Below are 15616 nucleotides of genomic sequence, written 5' to 3'. Positions count from 1 at the left end.
ATCATGTTTACATCAGCTGATGAACTACACCATGTACACGAGGGTTTGGACTGTATACACTCACCTTCTTCTGCTGCATTTAGGACACAAACTGTGGGTTTGTCTGTCTGGTTCACTTACTGCCTTCATTATTCTAAAGGGTTCCATTCAAATTTGTAATTTCTTGACGTTATTTTGTGCTAATTAACTGTGTTAGACATGAATGAAAAGGATCAACGATGATAAGAAGAAAAAACTGAGTAAAACAGAGTTTAAAGAAGGAAATAAGTTCACAAAACGGGTGGAGTTCTTTTACATTCTCATGTTTTTATTATTGTTAGTTTCTTTCTAACTGCGCTTTTTCTGTTTTAAAACCTTCAATAAAGGATTTTTGGGTGGATTTCTGTGAATTTTGGGTGGTTTTTGGTTGAATTTTGGATAGTTTTGGGTGGTTTTGGTGGATTTTGGTGAGATTTTGTGGGTTTTGGTGGATTTTGGTGAGATTTTGTGGGTTTTGGTGGATTTTGGTGAGATTTGGTGGTTTTTGAGTGGTTTTTGGGTGGTTTTTGAGTGGTTTTTGGGTTGATGTAGGATGAATTTTGGGTTGATTTTTGGGTAAATTTGTAAAACAAGTAAACTGTAATAAATTGAGCTCAGTTCTGGAAAGAATTGAACTGGTACTCTGAGGTTCTACTGTAAAGTTCATCATGTCATTGCTGAGTTCCATCAGTTTGAAAGTCCAATCCGGTCATTTTCTGTGCACAGACTCACAGCAGACAAGGATCTCAGATTAATATTAGTCTAAATATAGACCACCCTTAAACTGATATTGTTTATTTAAGTGTCTAAAAGTGTGTTTCCCAAACTTAGGGTTGGATGGCAGAACAGTTTATACTGGGTCAGACACTGAAGGGGAAAATCTACAGCCTGGACAAAAAACAAAGACAAGTCCCACACTTACAGGATTTCATTGGATGGACTCGAGCTTTGATTAGATTAATGCATTCACATGGAAGACAGAAAAGACGCAATCTGATTTATTTAGTTCTGTTACATCTGAAACATGTTATATATTAAATACTAAATAGTATATGAAATGTAATTATATGAAATTTTTAATATATTAAATATATTAAATCCTAAAAAACAAAAGGAAAAACCAGGAAGTTTGATTCTACCATCACTAGACTCAAACAAAACAAAACAACAAAAATTCAGAAAAGTAATGGAAAAAATGACAACTAAACAACTGAATAAAATGAGGACAAAATTTATGATGAAAAATGGAGTAAAATGAACAAAACTGAACGAAAACTGAATAAAATAAAGGAACAAATGAACAGTGGTATAAACCCATGGTCTGTAGATCAGTCAGTGTTTCCCACTTCGACCCTTTGTTCGTATATTTAGTAGTTTTTTCAGACCTGTTAGAGACTTTTTATCCAAAAAGAGACTAGAGACAAATCCATCTCATTTCTCTGGTTTTATTGGAGACTTTTGGAGACTCTAGTCCCTTTTCCATTGTACATCTGAGCTAAACTTTGCCCATATTTCCTAAATGTGTTCCAAACAGAAGTGTGTAATGTTGGTTTTTCCATTCAATCCCAAATGTGCTGATGAGTTTGTTTCTTCTGGTAGATGTCAGTAGAAGTCCTTCCATAAACATGAACCTAAATCTGTGTTGTTTTGAATCTAGAATGCTCGTTTCCTCTCTGTCTCCCACTAAATTCTAAAATGATTAGGTTTCCTGGTGTGTCCACACATACCCACGCATGTTTCTTTTAAAACTCTTCTTCACTTGTTGTAACGTCCATCAACATCAGTTTTTAAACATTTTTTTTCTTCATGTGACTAGTTGCAGAAAAAGGTCTCTGTTACAGTTTTGTGTGATATACCATTTGTGCTACACCCGAAAAACCACCTCTTGCACGAACAAAAATGTTTCATCGGAAAACAAGTGTTTTGGCAAGATGGTCCTTTTTCCATCAGGTGCATTTATATGTGCGGTTTTAGGGTGAATGGAAAAGTGACTGTTTACAGTTTGTTCTATTGTCTCTTTTTGGTCCGTTTCCATTGTTTGTGTCGACTGAACGTTCCCAGTGTTCGGGTTTTAAATGTTCCTGTTCGACTCTGTCTCGTCGTCTCCTTAAGTGGAGTGTAAGGTTCAACATAAGGTGCACACACTTGAAAACCCTCGGCCTTCAGTCCACACCAGGGTTTCCTTATCGTTGACTCTGCCGCCCCCTCCTGGTTAACAACTACTGGTGCACCACAAAGTTTTTACACATACGGACGGACAGACGGACGACGAACTGATGACGATACCCTGTGGTGAGGGCCGAGGGAAAAAAAACTATTTTACTTCAGACCGTGCGTGTGTGTGTGTGTGTGTGTGTGTGTGTGTGTGTGTGTGTGTGTGTGTGTGTGTGACTAAACATCAGTCATTATCAGTCTGTGTGAACCGTCTGCAAAGAAGGTGACTAATAACATCTGTAAACCCACTGTAAGTCCACGTATGACCTGTAAATGAAAAATGTAGAGGTACTGGTACTGCGGTGGTACTGGTACTGTTAGGTTCTACTGTGTTGGTTTCCATGGAAACGGGCTCATGTTGAATGTGTCTGTGTTTTCTGGGTTGGTCGTCCTCTTCTTCAGTGTTTCTTTCTCTCTTGGATCAGAACTCTGACTGTGGTGATGAGGCTTCCACAGCTGACGTCCACAAACCAGCATGTAAAAGGCAAGTACACACACACACACACACACACACACACACACACACACACACACACACACACACACACACAGAGTCTGTAATCAGTACCAGGGTTGGACGGAGTCCCCGTTCTTCTGCTAATTAAAGACTATAAAATGATCTGAACTGAATTCACATTTAATGAACAAAATCTGCAAAAGAAAACAGGACATGGAACTAGTTTACCATTTTTACACATTATACACACTTTACCTAAAGGTAATGTAACTCATACTACTGTGTCTGATTGTTTAAATTCTGATCCATCCACTAAATCCATCCCATAATAAACAGTGTTAAATTCCTACACTAACTCTCTTCTACCAAGTGAGTACAAAATACACACCGACGCAGTTAACATTTGACCTAGAACCAAAAATAATAATTATATGAACCAGTGTTGGTGTGAATCACTGACAGATGACAGGAGGAACTAAAAAATAATAAATAATTATCCATTTTTTGTTTAATATATGGAGAAAAAATGTGTTTTTGAATCAAAAAATATGATTGGTTTCCATTACAAACATGGCATTTAAAGGGTTAAGAATGTGACCTTTATTGAGTATTTGGTATTTTTATTTATCTCTCAAATTGATGAAATAATGTTGTTGTTTTTTTTTAAGTAAAAAGAAAAAAAAAAACAGTCTGAAAAAGCGTCTGATGTTAGAGCTCCTCTGCGCAGATTCTGTGCTTTAGGTGGTTTAAGGACGTCTGTGGGCGGGATAACGAAGGGTCAGTTATGACTTTTATTTATTTTTTTGTCACTTCCTCAGCCGTGTTGGTGTAAAAATGGTAAACGTGTTCAGAGGTTCTTTACAGGAGAGTCAGCCTGTTTTCAACTGTTTTAAAAGACACCTGCAGCCTTTAAACACCAGACGATGACCTCTGACCTCTGCCTTCCTCTGGGACTGTTGGTTTTCTGTCACAGATAAACACATATATACACACATATATACATACACACACATATATACACACATATATACGTACACACACACATATACACACTAACAGGTCTGGAGGTTCAGCCGCTGAAGCTGCTGCCGTCAGTTTCTCAGATCGCCTGTAATGAGACGGCGAACAGAGCCAAGATGGCCGCCGCCGTGTCATTAGCAGTGGAAATGTGGTGGTTATTAGAGATGGAATATCAGGACGGGCTGGGTGACTTCATATGAGGCTGTCAGCTGATCCGACACACAGGAACCAGAACCCAGACACCAAAGCCCGAGACGGACCACTGTGGTCGGAGCAGCATTAAAGAAGCATTTCACCCAGTTTAAACCAAATACATCCAACTATTTCACTGAGTTTAATCCAGATTTCACTAGGTTTACTGTGGGTGAACTGAGCATGCTCAGATATCTATGAAAAGAACCAGGTCTGTTCTATCGGCACGATCTGAAATATGAACAATTGAATGAATGAATAGTTTATATTTGGTTTGTACATGAATCAGCACACACAGTAAAACAACCACAAGAAACACAAAAAACCAAAACAGGACCTGGCCAGAAGGACGAGCTGGTTTTGTGCCCGTCCTTTTCACCTGACACACTGCTGACATTAAATTAAAAGTCTACATCATGGAGGATTCTCATTATTAACAAAAGAATCAATAAGAGCACAAACACCTCGACCATCTCCACTGAATATTCCAGAATGATCTGACACTGAAGGCATTTTTCAAACTTTGTCAGAGAGGTGAACAACTTCAATTCATCATCAAGTCCATCCCATAATTTCACACCCACAACCCACATACACCTGTTGAATAACCAGTTGAATTTGTGTGAATATTTAAAATAAATCGTACGTTCTGAACGCTCAGGGGTTAAAGGGTTAAAGCTGCTCCTCCTTTTGTCCCTCGGTGACCTTTGACCCCGATGAACAGACACACACAGTCTGGACTGGGATTGTCTGAAGGAATGTGTGTGTGTGTGTGTGTGTGTGTGTGTGTGTGTTTACTCCAGTTGTGTTTGTCCAGTATAAATCTCTAACTGGTTCCACTGGTTGTTTTGGATGAACAGATGTTTTCAGGAATGTTGGTCTTTTCTTTCTTGTGAACGTGTGTGTGTGTGTGTGTGTGTGTGTGTGTGTGTGTGTGTGTGTGTGAACCTCTAATCCTGTTACTGATGCGTCTAAAACAACTGCACTAGTTTATGAAAATAACAGAACTGTGCTGCTGCTGCTGCTGCTGCTGCTGCTGCTCAGCTTGAATGTGAACATGCTCGTATGCAGGACTAGAATGAACAAACGACTGAAGTCAACTCCACCTTTAAAGGAACATTCCAGAATACTGAAGGAGTAAAGTCACACCTGTCCAACTCGAACAGTTAATGTCTATGAATGTGCTAAAGAAGACGAGTTTATATGAGTATGATGAACGTATACGGGCCATAAAACAGACTAGATCAGTTATTAAAGGAATCAGAACATCCCATAATAACTGTGACTGCTGTTGGTTCCATATCTGTGGAAAAGGAGGGTTTGATCCATTTAATGAGGATTTTACACAGTTTCAGATTTAGCTTCATTCTAATCTACTGAACCACTGTCTGCCTCTCCCTGTCTCTATCTCCTCTGTCTGTCTGTCTCTCTCTCTCCTGTCTGTCTCTCTGTCCATCCATCTGTCTGTCTCTCTCTCTCTTCTGTCCGTTTGTCTGTCCGTCTGTCTCTCTCTCTCTCTCTTCTGTCCGTTTGTCTGTCTGTCCATCCGTCTGTCTGTCTGTCTCTCTCTCTCTTCTGTCCGTCCGTCCATCTGTCTGTCTCTTAAATGTTCTTTTTTTTTCATTCTTTTTTGTTCCTTCCTGTCGTTGATGTTAAAACTCTGGGTTCTTTGTGTTTCGTTCTTTTCTCCACTTGTTTGTTCCAGACCATGTTTGACCTGGTCCAGGTCCTGGTCCAGGTCCTGGTCCAGGTCCTGGTCCAGGTCCACTGTGTACTTCAGTACTGTTTGGTTTTAGTGGGTTTCCTGGTTCTGACCTGTGGTGACCTCTGGTGTTGGCTTGGTGTCAGATCTGTTCATATGTGTTAAACGTGTGTTCATATGAGTCTGGAGGTGGACAAACATACGTGTGTGAACTGTCGGATGACTTCAGTCACACATTAAATGTGTTGTGTGATTTGATCAGAATATGAATGAATAAGTTTAGACAGAATTACAGACAGGAAATGGAACTGTACGATCGGTCTTTCTCCATCGCTGTCCAAACTCTGTCCCACTTCACAGCAGAGGCACATTGGTGAATTCATATTCATGATGGCGACAGAACAACCGTACAGTTACTCTGCAAATTATTTGGTTCTTACCAAGATAAAAAAAAAACAACTTAGATTTAGAAGTGTTCGATAATGAAACTTGTTTGAAGTGTTGGTCCATCTGTGAACAGGCTGAAACAGATTGAACTGAATCTGAACTGGATAAATCTTGTCCAGTGTAATTCTCTTCCTGCATTTACAGATAAGTCACTTGTTTGTTCTCACATTTAGTGTTTTTATCTTCTTTTTTTTTTTTTTTTTACGTCCCTTTTTTGCAGTGTGTATTTCCTGTTTGTAACTATTGTCTAAACTTATTCATTCATATTCTGATCAGATACACACAATATAATTAATCAATCTTTCAACATTTATTTCTATAGCACTTTACAACAACATGAAGAACACCAAAGTGCTTTAAATCTAAAAACATGATTAAATTATAAGATAGAAACAGTTTAGTCAAATACCATAAAGTAAATTTAACCCTTTCATGCCTGAATTATTAGAACCTTTGTCGAGCTCTTTTCTTGAGTGTTTGTATTCCTCATTAGACATGAAAAAACAATGCAATTGAATTTTTTTTTTTCTCATGGATTTACAAAAATGTCCACTCAGCTACAACATTCATTTTATTCTTGAAGCACAGAATCATGTATTTAAAACCCAATATCAGAAAGTGATATGAAAACAATGAAATAAAAACATTTTTAATGCAGCTAATCTGATGTTTTCTCACATTTTAACATACTCTAATACTAGTTATGACTCAGTTGATTGATTGATTGATTGATGTATTTATTTTGAATATGAATGTCAAAACAGAAGAAAATAAATAAACAAAACACTTAAACATAAGACACACAATACATATTTGAAAAGGAGGGAGAAGAGGCATAACTTATAAAACCCCACCACTTCTTCTTAAATAATTATTAACAGTAATAATCTTCCTAGTTCACAGAGATAATATGCAAAAAAATAAAAAGTTTTTTTTTTTAAACTGTTAATTACAGTCTAACAATTAACAACTGATTTGCACTCAAACCTGTCAGTGCAGATCAGGTTTATCTAGAACAGCAAAGGTACAGTACTGGTCTGAATATCAGTGTATTATTATGGGATGGTGCAGAAGTGTCCACTGTGTCGGCTGATCTGGAACAAGAACAACTGACCACTGGACTGACCACTGGACTGACCACTATGAGTGAAAGGGTTAATAAGTAATCTGTGTGACTGAACTCATCCACAGTTCGTGTGTGTGTGTGTGTGTGTGTGTGTGTGTGTGTGTGTGTGTGTGTGTGTCCAGCTCCAGACTCATATGAACACATGTGAACACTTGGACACTTTTGTGACTCCACACTTTTCCAGTTCTTCGACAGAACCGGGTTCTCCTGTAAACAGCTGGACACATGTCAACGCCCCCCGCCCCCCCCCAGGCTGATGCTCCTGGAGGCGGACCCCCCCCCGCCCCCCCCCCAGGCTGATGCTCCTGGAGGCGGACCCCCCCCCCCCCCCCCCCCCGCCTCTCTCACTCCGGGTCCAGTCGCCTCTCTCCCCCGGAGCTCATCTCCAACCCTCCGGATCCTCTGGCACCGGTCCGGGCCTCTGTGGGTTCTGTGGTTCGGATCCTTCTGGTTCGGATCCTCATTTGGACCCAGAACTTTAATGGGATGTTGGAACCAGTTCCTTCGGTTCCTTTTTGTTGGACTTTTTTTACTGTTCGGTGTCTAAAACTTGGGAGAGTTCGTGCGGAACCGGGAGGACGGACCCGCTGGAGTTCGGATCTTTCGACGGATTAAAAGACGGGATTGGATTCTTTTGTGGAGTTCGGATCCAAATGCGTCCGGACCGGCCGCTGAACCCGCACGAGCCCCGGGGACAGACGGACACAGACGCACGCGCAGCGGAGCCTCGGCGCAGCGGGATCCGCGCGGACTCACCGGCCTGCGCGCGTTCATGTGTCCGCTCCACACCGGCACCAAGGTAGGCCCACGGTCCCCCACGAGCACCCGTGGATCCACCGGGTTCCGCTCGGACACTTAGACCGAACTGACCAGACCCAAAGCCCCAGAACCAGAGCTGTGCGCGCTCACAGAACCAGAGCTGTGCGCGTTCACAGAACCAGAGCTGTGCGCGTTCACAGGCTCCGGTCCATCACAGTATTGATCATCCATCTGCTCGTACACATTTATTCTGACGTCAGGCTTTTAATAGACCGTATACGCGCGTGCATGTCGCCTCCAAGGTTAGAGACGTGTAATTGGCTCTGCGCGTTCACGTGAATTTAGCCCCCTGGGGGTGCGCGCGTTTTACGCATCAGTGGAAAGAAACGAAGTAGTTTTCCTGTAATTACTGTATTTACAGACGCGTGTACTGGTATTTGTACTGGTACTAGTATTTGTACTGGTACTTTTACTGGTGTTTGTACTGGTACTTGTATTTGTACTGGTACTAGTATTTGTACTGGTACTTTTACTGGTGTTTGTACTGGTACTTGTACAGGTATTTGTACTGGTACTTGTACGGGTATTCATTCTGTTACTTGTACTGGTATTTGTAGTTGTAGTTGTACTGGTATTTGTACGGGTATTTATACTGGTACTTGTACTGGTATTTGTGCTGGTACTTGTACTGGTATTTGTACTGATATTTGTCCTGGTACTTGTACTGGTACTTATACGTTTGGGTCTTTCCAGATAAACATCTGACACTTGTATGCTCAGATCATTAATAAAAATCATAAATCAGAGGGGTCTAATACAGAACCCTGTGGCACCCCTGTGTGGTCTTTAAGGGTTCATAGGTGACTCTAAATGTCCGTTCACATTCAGGAAAAGGCTTGAACTAGTCACATTTAACATGTCGTCTGTTAAAGTTAATGAATTGATGATTAAATGAGTTTAAACTATCGGTACCTTTCATCCTCCATCAGAGCAGACTCAACACCAGGGTCAAAGGGCAGTGGTGCGTTCAGGTACCACCCTGATACTGGCCCATACTGGCCCACCTGTCCTTCATCCCTTAGCAGTAAAGGTTCTTCTCATTGGCTGATGCCCAGACATGCAGCCGCTGGCCCCGCCCACATCCCTCTGATGGGCTTGGACGAGTGGTTTGAGTGGATCGTTAGAGAATGCGTCGCTGGGCGTTCGCCAACACGGAGCGTCCATTATTTACCAGAAAAAAAACCCACTCATGCATTTATAATGAAGGCATAAATATGTGTGTTCGATCCAGGAATGGACTGATTACCCAGAATGCACCAGTCAGATCTACAGGACCATGTAGTACCACATCAGTAACACATACTCACAGCTACAAGGATGAAAGTGTGTAAATCTGCACAGTGTCGTAGGAATGTCAAAATGTTTCACAGTTTGGTTTGTACTTTTTTTTATTGACATTTTTTTTCTATTTCATCAACTTGAGGCAGAAACAAAAACACCAAATACTCAGTAACTGACATTTGAACTGCAGTTTATTGCTGTCGTTTGGCCTCAGAGGTCGTTCAGTGGTAAATTAGGTCCCAATGACCCTGCAGTGTGCATTTTGTACTCACTTGGTAGAAGGGTGTTAGTGTAGGAATTTAACACTGTTTATTATGGGATGGATTTAGTGGATGGATCAGAATTTAAACAATCAGACACAAATGAACGACTGTTGAATTCAAATAATCTGAGCTTCAAGAACAGGAAGTGGAAAGTGTGTTTAATATAGTCACCTGGACACCGGAGGGTTAAAGTGTGTTTAATATACTCACCTGGACACCTGAGGGTTAAAGTGTGTTTAATATACTCACCTGGACACCGGAGGGTTAAAGTGTGTTTAATATACTCACCTGGACACCGGAGGGTTAAAGTGTGTTTAATATACTCACCTGGACACCGGAGGGTTAAAGTTAGTTTAATATACTCACCTGGACACCTGAGGGTTAAAGTGTGTTTAATATACTCACCTGGACACCAGAGGGTTAAAGTGTGTTTAATATACTTACCTGGACACCTGAGGGTTAAAGTGTGTTTAATATACTCACCTGGACACCTGAGGGTTAAAGTGTGTTTAATATACTCACCTGGACACCAGAGAGTTAAAGTGTGTTTAATATACTCACCTGGACAGCAGAGGGTTAAAGTGTGTTTAATATACTCACCTGGACACCAGAGAGTTAAAGTGTGTTTAATATACTCACTTGGACACCAGAGAGTTAAAGTGTGTTTAATATACTCACCTGGACACCAGAGGGTTAAAGTGCGTTTAATATACTCACCTGGACACCGGATGGTTAAAGTGTGTTTAATATACTCACCTGGACACCAAAGGGTTAAAGTGTGTATAATATACTCACCTGGACACCGGAGGGTTAAAGTATGTTTAATATACTCACCTGGACACCTGAGGGTTAAAGTGTGTTTAATATACTCACCTGGACACCAGAGGGTTGAAGTGCGTTTAATATACCCACCTGGACACCAGAGAGTTAAAGTGCGTTTTATATACTCACCTGGACACCAGAGGGTTAAAGTGCGTTTAATATACTCACCTGGACACCAGAGGGTTAAAGTGCGTTTAATATACTCACCTGGACACCAGAGGGTTGAAGTGCGTTTAATATACTCACCTGGACACCAGAGAGTTAAAGTGCGTTTAATATACTCACCTGGACACCAGAGGGTTAAAGTGCGTTTAATATACTCACCTGGACACCAGAGGGTTAAAGTGCGTTTAATATACTCACCTGGACACCAGAGGGTTGAAGTGCGTTTAATATACTCACCTGGACACCAGAGAGTTAAAGTGCGTTAAATATACCCACCTGGACACCAGAGGGTTAAAGTGCGTTTAATATACTCACCTGGACACCAGAGGGTTAAAGTGCGTTTAATATACTCACCTGGACACCAGAGGGTTAAAGTGTGTTTAATATACTCACCTGGACACCAGAGGGTTAAAGTGCGTATAATATACTCACCTGGACACCAGAGGGTTAAAGTGTGTATAATATACTCACCTGGACACCAGAGGGTTAAAGTGTGTATAATATACTCACCTGGACACCAGAGGGTTGGTCGCCCTCCTTCATTACATCTACTTACTTACATCTTTCTTCTGCAGTTACTTCTTAGACCCCCCCCCCCCCCCCCCCCCCCCCCCCCCCCCCCCCCCCTCGACCATATTTCCACCCCCCTCTTCACAAACACCACCATCCATTGACAAACACAAATCAAACACACCCCAATCATCTCAAGTATGTGGAAGCAGCTTTAATATGGAGGATAATTATGGGATGTGGGTAGATTGTTTCCGTGGCGACCGGTACTTGTCATTTATAATAATTAGCTGAACATATAGTATCGTCTGAGGTCGAGCTCCGGCGACACATGGATACCACAGAGCTCCTGACCTCAGAACGACCAGCAAAACAATGTCAACAACCGAAACCAAGCGCTCCTCTGGGACGTTTATCGAACTTTTACTAAGAAGACGAATCTAGAACCTCCGTGTTGGTCCTTCTGTTTGTGGGTTCTACGCTGAGTTTGAGGTTCTGATGGAATAAACTGAACAAAGTCTGAAGACCAGGAAGTCAAACACCAGGACAAACAGAAGACTGAAGGACATTTATATAAAAGAGGATTTGAACTGTCCGTCAGCTGATGGACAGTTCGAACCGCAGCCTGAAAAAGGACAAATGTGGACAAACTCTGGGGTTCAGGTCGATTTAGTTCCATCGGTTCTTCTGAAGAGGACAGAAGAATGTCTGTGAGTCTGTGAAAGAAAATGATGAGACATTCACTGTCTTCATCATTGTCGTCATCATCTTATCCTTCATCTTCATTGTCGTCTTTGTCATCTTCATCGTCATCTACTTCGTCGTTTTGGTCGTTGTCCTCGTCATCTTTGTCGTCTTCATATTCATTCTCGTCTTTGTCGTGTTCATTTTTATCCTCGTCTAGCTTCGTCATCTTCGTCGTCTTCACTGTTAATGTCGTCTTTGTTTTTCGTCACTCACAGTTTTGAAAAATTTAGGTTTTACTTTTTTTGACTTATTTTTAAAAATATTCTACCTGTTCCTTTCCTTCTACTGGTCCATCTGTTGATGCTTTAGAACATGTAAATGGTTCCAGATATCAGTCTAGTTCCTATTGGTCACTGATAGAAGTCAGATATGGACTGTGATTGGATGAGTTGAGTTCTCCTCCAGTGAAAGTCCCGCCCACTTCTATAGTTAGATTGATGTGCATCCAGAACCAGGACTGGAACATGGAACAGAACCTGACATAGAACACATTCACCTGGTTCTCATCCACACAGAACAGATGGACAGGGACACTGGACACTCGTTTAATATTTGGGACACAGTGTCCTCACATCGTCCAGTGGTGGCGCTGTGACCCCGCCCACAAAACGACCACAGATTTAAAAAAAAGACGTCTGTGAAATAAGATAAATCCAGATAATTTAGCCCTCATCCTACTTCAGTTGTTCATTTCAGCTTTATTTTATAAGTTATTTTCTGTATTTATGTCATTTCTCAGTAAATTTATCAACAGAATTGAACGATTAATGTATCAGCTGTTGAATGTGTGTAAAAGTACTAACAAACATGGTGAAAATACTACATTATAAGTAAAAGTACTGCATTACACTGCAAAAAATCTAAATCTGACCAAGTGTATTTTTCTCATTTCTAGTCCAAATATCTCATCACACTTAAAATCAGACAGAATCACCTAAAGAGGAACTTTCCAGTGAGATAGAAGACAGAAGATTTAGAGACAATAGATCTGGAAAAGCTGATTTCAACAAATCTGACCAAGATCGTTTTCACTGGTTACATTGGCAGATATTTTTTTTACATGAACTAAGCAAAAAAAATCTTGAAATAAGCAAAAAAAAAAACAAAACACAAAACTTGAATTAAGCAAAAAATCTTGAATTAAGCAAAAAAAAAAAAAAATGTTGAATTACGAAAAAAAAAAAACAAAACTTGAATTAAGCAAAAAAAAAAATAAATGTTGAATTACGAAAAAAAAAAAAACAAAACTTGAATTAAGCAAAAAAAAAAAAAAAATTAAAATCTTGAATTAAGCAAAAAAAAAAATAATAATAATAATAAAATCTGAATTTAAGCAAAAAAAAAAAAATCTGGAATTAAGGGGAAAAAAAGCTTGAATTAAGCAAAAAAATAAAAATAAAAAAAATCTTGAATTAAGCAAAAAAAAAAGAAACTTGAATTAAGCAAAAAAAAAATCTTGAATTAAGGAAAAAAAAATAATAATAATAAAAATCTGGATTTAAGCTAAAAAAAAAATTTGAATAAGAGAAAAAAAGCTTGAATTAAGCAAAAATCTGAAATTAAGCAAAAAAAAAAGCTTGAATTAAGCAAAAAAAAAAATAAAAATTTGAGTTATGCAAAAAAAAAACTTGAATTAAGCAAAAAAAAAAAATCTTGAATTAAGCCACAAAAAATAAAAATAATTGAATTAAGCAAAAAATATTCTTGAATTTAAGCAAAAAAAAATAAAAATCTTGAATTAAGCAAAAAAAAAAAAAAAAATCTGCCAGTGGAACCAGTGAAAATGATCTTGTTCAGATTTGTTGAAATCAGTTTCCAGATCTATTGTCCATAAATCAGTTCTTCTGTCTCACTGAAAAGTTCCTCTGTCGGTGATTCTGTTTGATTTGAAGTGTGATCAGATATTTGGACTAGAAATGAGAAAAATACACTTGGTCAGATTTAGATTTTTTACAGTGTAAACCTTATTTGTCCAAACATATTTCAAGAAATCTGTGTTGGTTGTTGTTTTTTTTCCTCTGACGTTGTGTTTTTTTTTTCGGGTTTCATTCACGTTCGTGTGTCGTATTTTTCTGTCGTACATGTTTGAACTGGAGCTCATTTAAATAACTTCATGTCATCGGAGCGACGCCCTCTGGCAAAAACCAGATAAACGTAGAAGGAGCTCAGATTATTTAACCCTTAAACACCCACGCATACGTTTATATCAGTTCACAAATGGATTCAGTCTGTTTCACCTTTAATTAAGTCATGTTTCAACATTTACTCTAAGATGTTCATTTTATTGTCTATGTTATGACTTTTTCTTCAGTTTTTGTTCAGTTTATGGATATTTTGTTCATTAATTATAATTTTGTTGATTTATTTTTCATTTTTATTCATTTTACTTGCTATTTTATTTGTTTTTGTTTATTTTGTTGCTTATTTTATAGTTGTTGTTTTTTTTAACTTAATTTTGACTTTTTTTTCCTCATTATTTTTCTTTTGTAATTTTTTGAATCCTTTTTGTTCATTTTATTTATCATTTAACATAAACCCAGTGTGTCCATCCACTGTCATTGATCAGTCTCTCATTTAACCTTTCTCATGTCATTTATTCCCATTTATTCTAATATTATCCTCTGTGTTTTACATGTTTTCAGTGTAAATCCTGTATTTTTCTATATTTAATTCACTGATCATGTACATGTTTATTAAAACTCAGAGTAAATTCAAAGGTTATTTTATAAAAAAAAACCCCAGAAAACTGAAGAAAAAGTGACTTTTTCTATCAAATATTTCATTAACGGAACATAAAAACAAACATCTACAACCTTGTTTTGCTCATTTTTATAATTTTCTTTTATTTTTAAGTCTTTTTTTAAATTTTTATTCATTTTACTTGCTTTTTATTTGGTTTTGTTCATTTTTTTGGCCTACTTTGTGACTTTTTCTTCAATTTTTGTCCAGTTTATGACTTACTTTCTTTGTTATTTATAATTTTATTGATTTATTTTTCATTTTTGTTCATTTTATTGATCACTTTGGCTGTTTTTGTTCATTTTGGTGCTTATTTTATTCTCTTTTTTTTTTTTTTTTAACCTCATTTTAGTCAATTTTCCACGTTATTTATTATTTTATATAATAATTTTTGTTCATTTTATTTCTTATCTGATGATAAACCCAGTGTGTCCTTCCACTGTCATTGATCCAACTCCATGGGTTTTACTGGTGAATCAATGTTGGAGAAGATGATGATGTTTCCACGGTAACTACAGAGCCTCTGAACGTCCAAATATGGTCATATGTGATGACCATGAAAAGATGAAAAACTGTATTTTACACCAATTACTGACATGGATTGATAGGATTAGTGGATCAACAGGAATTAAACCGTTCCATCAGATGGATGAAAATAAAGAAAAACAAATAAGAAAATTCACAAAATAATAAATAACAGAGAAAATAAGGAAGAATATGAACAACAGTAAAAGTAATCAATAAAATGTATTTTTTTGCTTTAGGTTTATTGGCATGAGAGTCTGGTTTTGACCAGCTCGGTATGTAAAGTGTCATGAGAAAACTTTAGTTAGATTTGGCACTATTTATATCAAATTTGATTGATTGATTGAAAATGAACAAAAATGAATAATAAATCAACAAAATAATAAGTAACATGAACAAAATAAGACAGACTGAAAATAAAATAATAAAATGGGTAAAAAACTGTAGGAAATAAACAAAATAAGTAACAAAATAAAAAAATAAAAAAAACCAAGTAAAATGAATAAAATTGATAAAAACAAGGTTGTAGATATTTGTTTTTATGTTCAGTTACTGATGGATTTGACTAA

General features: G+C 38.2%; 1 protein-coding gene across 1 annotated transcript in view; it reads left to right on the top strand.

The window, feature by feature from the left end:
* The first annotated feature begins 7693 nt into the window (after positions 1-7693).
* plekhg2 (pleckstrin homology domain containing, family G (with RhoGef domain) member 2) overlaps positions 7694-15616 on the top strand; it is a 127378-nt gene continuing 119455 nt past the window's right edge. The window contains exon 1 of the mRNA XM_030152682.1: positions 7694-7975. The gene's annotated coding sequence lies outside the window, so the exon portion shown is untranslated. The remainder of the gene's footprint in view (positions 7976-15616) is intronic.

The sequence above is a fragment of the Sphaeramia orbicularis genome, chromosome 13, assembly GCF_902148855.1.
Source record: "Sphaeramia orbicularis chromosome 13, fSphaOr1.1, whole genome shotgun sequence".
Classification (NCBI taxonomy): Eukaryota; Metazoa; Chordata; class Actinopteri; order Kurtiformes; family Apogonidae; genus Sphaeramia; species Sphaeramia orbicularis.
Note: the sequence above shows the minus strand (reverse complement) of the source record. Positions and strands in the feature narration are given on the sequence as shown.